Genomic DNA, 6372 nt, shown 5'->3' with positions numbered 1-6372 from the left:
CGCTTCTCACGCTTTGCACGCTTCGCAGGTGATCGCCATGCCCTAAGAATGATAACCATCGGTGACCTGCCCGAAACCTTCCCACCATGGCACCCTCAGGTCACCATTGTTTTAACTCTTAAGTTGAGTCTCCCTCCTCTTTCCGCCAGGTGTGTTAATGTGCGCGACTTCTGCGCGCAGGCTTCCAGTCCTGACGGGCGCCGCAGGCTGGGGGTCTGCAGGGATGGCGCTGAGCCGGGCTCTGCCACCTGCCCTATCTGCGTCCTAGGAGCCCTGCGCCCGGCCGCGCCGCTTGGTGCGGAGCCTGAGTGTCTGGCTGAGAGTGGGCAGCTGTGTCAGGCCCACGTGGTGGCGGTGGTAGGGTAGGTCTGCATTGAATCCATGGGACAGAAAGGGGCTTTACCAGAAATTTATCTCTTTCTGTCTGAGCAAGAAGCCCGACACTTACGCGGGTAGGACGACCTCTGTCCCCAGGTCCTTTGCTGGGTTTTTTGTTCATTTCTGTAACACAATTTCTTTATTCTTTTTGCCTTTATTTTAAAACAAATGTCACACTCCAGTAGTTGCCTGTTTATTTTAATTTAGGATTAATAGTATTATTGCCGAGTTTTCTCCCATAAACACCAAAGCCTAAAATCTGCCCCAGTTCAGATTCCCTTGTGCCAAGAAAGAAAACAGCTTCTCAGCCTCCAGCTCAGACTCTCCAGAGCTTCTCTGGCTTCACCCCCAGGTGCTGCTAGCAGGGCAAGGGCTTCCTCTCTCCTGTGGCATCCTCACCCCTTCCCTGCACAGCTCCCCCTCCTTCGTAGTCCCTGTGGAGAGAAGTACTTTCCTGCATACATTTTCAAAAGCAAAAATGCACACCCGTGCGCTCCCCATTCTAACTGCATATGGAAAGGGACCAGGCATTTGAAATGAGAAAATCCCAGTGTGTCTCTGTGAGCTGCCAGCCCTGGTGGCCTGCCACCTCGATGCCATTGTGTCAGGGCCCCCACCAGGTCTCCAGAGCAGGACCTCTCTGGACACAGTGGGCTGTGGGACTGTCAGAAGCCCTCCCACCAGATCCTCACCCACCTGGAGCATCTTACAGTTTGACCTGCTGGCCCCTGAGCGGACATCTTCTCCCTCTTGAGACAGTAGTGGGAACAATGCTCAAAGCCAGGCGGCCACAGAAAGCCACAGCTGACAGGGGCTGGGATGACCTCAAGCAAATCCCACCAAAGCTGCTTGGCGATTTTTCTATCAATATATATTAGTCAGAAAACTCGAAGGTCCTATCAACTCTTAATAATGTCTTTGCCTGGCCTTGAGGGTTTGTGTTGGTTTGGTTTGGTTCTGGTTTTGCTACCTATTTCAAGCCTTTGTTGCTAAGTCCTTCAAGCTTGGGTCTGAGACTTTGGGGAAAAGGCTCAGCTCCCTGGTGCACCTCAGTGACGCTCAATAGTTCCAGCCTTCCTTTGGTAAGGTGTAAGGGCAAACAATCTCTACGGAGGCATCAGAGGACTAGGAAAGCAGCTGGCCAAGCCAAGGGAGCTTGCCCCTGTCTCTATGAACCCCTCATCTCACTTGAGGTCCTTTGCTTGATGTTCACCTTCTGACCAGACTCTACCCTCTGCAGGGCGTCCCCCACCCCCACCCCCATCTGCCCATTCTCCCTCCCCATCATAGCACATCTTCAGCACCTAACCAGGACCAGCCCGCAGTGGGTGCTCAGTCAACATCAGCCAGTGCTGGGATGGCCCCAGCCTTGCCTGTGCCTGGCCCCTGAAGAGGAAGGGGAGTGATCCTGTTTGAAGATCAAGAGCCTTGGTGAGTAGAGATGGGCCTGTCTTCATTTCCCAGCAGAGCTTCCACAGGGCACTTTGGGACTCTTGCTGATGATTTAGGGGGTGCATATTTATCAGTAGTCTAGGGCCTTGTTTTGGTTTCCAGCAGGAAACCAAAAGCAACTCAGCCAATAAAAGCTCGTTGCAGTGTCCTCAGTCTTCCTAGCAGTGTAGTGGGTGTGAATGAGGGAGTTGTTCTGGGGCAGATCTGGAGTTTCTGTCAAATTAATGACATGGCCTAGGGTGTCTATGAAGTAGAAATCGGAAAGTTGTGGCTGTGGTGCCAGCCTGAGGGAGGAAGAGGTTACCCCCAGCGTTTGTGTATTGGAAAGAGGAAGGAGGAGATTGAGGGGGAGGGATGTGCTTGGGGAAAGATTCTCGGGACAGGAGTCACCCACAAATAGTAGCAGGTGCAATTTGCTTTTCAGGTCCGTAAGATGATTCCCATTTTACTGATAAGGTAACAGAGGCTCAGAAAGGTTAAGTAGCTACCCAAGGCCACACAGCAGCTGAGTGGTGAAGCTCAGCCTTGAACCTGAGTGATGCTGCACCTCCAAAGCTGCAACTACTCGATGAAGACTTGATCAAGATGGGCAGTTGCCAGTCAATGCCATGCTCCACATAGACCGTTGCAGCCTCCCAAATCCAGTCCTCGTGGTCATCTTAGGCATGACTCTGGGGCTTCTCTGCCAGGTGAAAGGGGCTCTAGATCTTTCCTCCTCCGACTGGGAACACAAGGAAGTTGGGGGTTATCATCCCCACTTCTGGCTGGGGAGGCTGGGTGAAGACGGGTTCAGAGGGCTACCCTGGGCCTGTACCTCCCCCCAGAGATTTTATTTGTCCAACGGACACAGTCACCCACAGCCACGGCTTCCACAGATGGCGTAAAGCAATGGCGGCACCTGCTGGTGGATAGGAGAAAGGCAGTCACAGCTGCCGGGGCCTCAGAGGGCGGAGGGAGCCAGTGTTACTGAGGGTCTCCTAAGTGCCCAGCACTGGCATAGGCGCTTTGCCCACGTGACCTCACTCAATGCCACAGAGCCTTTCTGGTGGGTGTCACCCACCCTATAGGCTCATAGTCTGGGATAAAGTGCCCAGGCCACATGGTGGGCCACTAGGCCTCTTGACTCCAGAAAGCAGGCTCTGTTCCCACTGCCCCTGTGCCTACTGCACAAAATCCACAAACTGGAAAGCCAGGAGTGGGGTTGCTCACCGGACTGTGGTCCTTTGATGGGCCTATGGGGCATTGTGCGCCCACTGCCTCCAGTGACAAAGAGGGGAAGGCCCCTGCCCACCCCCAGCCTCTTCTAGGATTGTTTTTTCCAGGGTGACAGGGCATTCTGCCACTGTCTGAGAAAGCCATCACCAAGCTCTGAGATTCTGAGCACAAAACAGAGGCTGGCACTGTCTGGGGGTCTTGGGGGCAGGGATGGAGGGTAGAAGGTGTGTGAGTCAGAAGATTGAGTCCCTGCTCCCTAGGAGCGTTCCATCAAAAACGGACCTCACACTCAAGTTAGTAGACACGTGGCCACAGCCTTCTCTGGGCTGGGCCTGCACTGGGCACTTTCCCCGAGACTGCAGGCCAAACACTGAGGGGTGGGGTCTTAGTCTGCTCAGGCTGCTGTAACAAAATACCATAGACTGGCTGGTTTATAAACAGCCAGGTTTATGTCTCACAGTTCTGGAGGCTGTGAAGTCCAAGATCAAGGTGCAGGCAGAGTTGCTATCTAGTGAAGACCCACTTTGTGGCTCACAGATAGCACCTTCTGCCTGTGTCCTCACATGTGGAAGGGGTCAGGGGTCTCTCTGGCCTATTCCCATTCATGAGGCTCCACCCTCATGACCTAATCACCTCCCAAAGCCCCATATCCTGATACCATTGCCTTGGGGGTTAGGATTTGAGCATATGAATTTGGGGGGACACAAACATACAGACCATAGCAGGTGGGACATGGACCAGCTGTTCCACAACAAGGCTGGAGTGTGGGTAGGCTGCACGGTGGGGCCCTATTTCTGAGCACCTTGTAGGTGGCGACTCTGTGCCTGCCCCGCAGATGTAGCAGTGCACTGAATAGAGCCCCCTGCCATCAGTCCAAGTTCAGGATGTGCTGGGCAATGTGGGTGCCCTGGAGCAGGGGGACATGACCCCTGCGTTTTTGAAGCTTATCATGAGGTGCAGGAAACAGCCCTCAGTCAGACACAGCATAGTAAATGCGCCACAATGCTGGGTCTGGAAGGAGCATGCAGGGGGCCCAAGAGCATCCACTGGCCCAACCTGGCCCAGCCAAGTGTGCCCTTGGGCTGGTGGGCGGTGGTTACCAGGCGAAGGGAGAGAGCTTTCCCGACACGGGCACAGCACCAGGCCCTGCACCACACAACGCAGGGCCTCAAGCACACGGGAGATCACCAGTTAGAGGCAGGGAATAGGGTAGGGGGAGGCAGCGGACTGTAAACAACCACAGGAGTCCAGGGTGGGAGGAAACAGCGCAGGCAGCAAGTTCTGGAAGTAGAGGAGGACAGGACTGATGCTGGCAGGGGAGTTTGAGGGGGTCCTGTGGGGCTGCATGGAATCTGGATGCACAAGGAAGAGGAAGGAGGGGCGCCAGGCCAAGGGAGTGGCGCAGGCGGGTCCTGGGGGCAGGAAGGCCTTCGATGTGTGTGGGGGGCTGGGTGGCTCCTGGGCAGAGCTGGAAAGGCTACAGGTGGGCTGGGCTCAGGGAAAAGAGGTGAGATCCAAAGGGTATGAAACCACACACTGAATTTAGTCATTTCCCCCCGTTCAGCCCCAAGAGTAGTGGCCCTGCTGCTCCCTGCTTGGAGCCTATTTTCTCTGCCCTAGAGGGGGCCAGACCCTTCACCTCCACACAAGAGTTCACAACCTGCCCGGCAAGTTGCACCAGGAATTTGGCCCAACTTGCCCGAGACATCGAGACATCGGACACACAGAGCAGGGCAGGGCCAGTGGGACTTCGGAATGCGGTCTCAGCAGGTTTGGGGCTGGGCTGGCTTGCCCCAGTGCCAAGCACCTTCCTTCAGGGTTTCAGTGACAACACCCCTCAGGTAGCCTTGGCCTGCCTTCTTAGGCTCTGGGGCAGCTGTTGAGTAAATATCAGAATTTAGCAAGTCCATCTCAGAATGACCTTGGCCCCCAGCCCTTTCACTCTCAAACCTCTACTTCTACTTGGGGCTTCCTCCAAAGGCCTCCCATGGGAACTGACTCCCACGTGGATGACCAGGAACCCACCTTCTAGAGAAGCCACTTGGCCCTTCAGACAGGGAGAGTGAAAGGGAGACCTCTGCCACCCACCCCATGTGACAGTGGGCACTCTCCTGCTACAGACTCTTCTTAGCATTTCTGTTGCCTGTTGGAAAAAAATACATCCACACTTAGAAAATATAGAAAAAGAACATTGTATTAATGCCCCCTTATTCTTCCAAATCAAGGCCACTATTTTCATTTCTGCATATTATCTTTTAGAACTCTTGGAGAGGCAAACTCGTTACCTCTCCGAGCTGGTATTTCCATGTAGTGACTTGTCCATTCATTCAGTCTCAAATGCTCTCTCCCAGGGCCACACTCAAGCCATGTGAGCACAGGTAACCAGGCTGGACTGGGAGGCACACACGGGAGGTGGAGGTGAGGCCATTGCACCTGCAGACATTCCAGGGTGGGGGCTGTCAAGGCTCTTACCAAGGTCAGTGTGGGTCCTCTGGGGGAAGGGAGTGGGGTCCAGCGAGGGCCAGTGTTTCTTCCGTCCTTGGAATGCTTGGCCAGTGCCAAGCACTTGGAACAGAGCCCAAAGGAACAGGGGTGCAAGGACCAGCCCAGATGACTCTGAGTTGGCCCAGGGACCTTGGGGATCAGGAACAGTAAGAGATCAGAAAACACAACAAAACCATAAAACCTCAACCAAGTAGAATACAAAAACTTGCTGCAAAAGAAGAATGGAATGTTTTTATGGAGAGTAGTAGGAACTTGCTGATTCATCTCTCGGTGCCGGCCCATGGGTGGGGCCATGAGTGCCAGTGAAAGAGGGAGGGGCAGTGGCAGAAAGGGAGGGAGGGAGAGAAGGAGGGACAAAACAAGCACATGTCCACAGGTTCTGGAAAGCCGAGGAACCCTCCGGCCCCACAGGGGTACCTTCAGTTGGTTTCCTAAACTTGCCACCAGTAATAGAATGTGTATCCTTTGGGTGAATTGGTTCCTGTTTTGATAAACAGACCCATTTTTCCAGCTGTAGAGCCTAAAGGAATAGGAAGGAAAAGCTCTTGGCTGTCCCAGGTCTTGGTCTATGATTCAGAGCAGGTGAACCTCAGAGGAAGGGAGGGGACTCGCCACCACCCCACCTGAATGACAGAGGAGCAGGCTTCCAGGAAGGTGCACCTCAGAGGTGTGTACGAAATAAGAGGCTGAAGAGGGTGGATGGCGGGCGGCCACAGCCCATGGAGAGGAGGGCTGGCCCGCGTCTGACCAGCTCGGCTTGTTTGGGGAGCATTCCTAACTGTGCAGAACTGGCCACTACATTGTGGGGATGACTCAGACCCG

This window comes from Lemur catta, chromosome 4, assembly GCF_020740605.2.
Source record: "Lemur catta isolate mLemCat1 chromosome 4, mLemCat1.pri, whole genome shotgun sequence".
In the NCBI taxonomy this organism is placed as follows: domain Eukaryota; kingdom Metazoa; phylum Chordata; class Mammalia; order Primates; family Lemuridae; genus Lemur; species Lemur catta.
Note: the sequence above shows the minus strand (reverse complement) of the source record.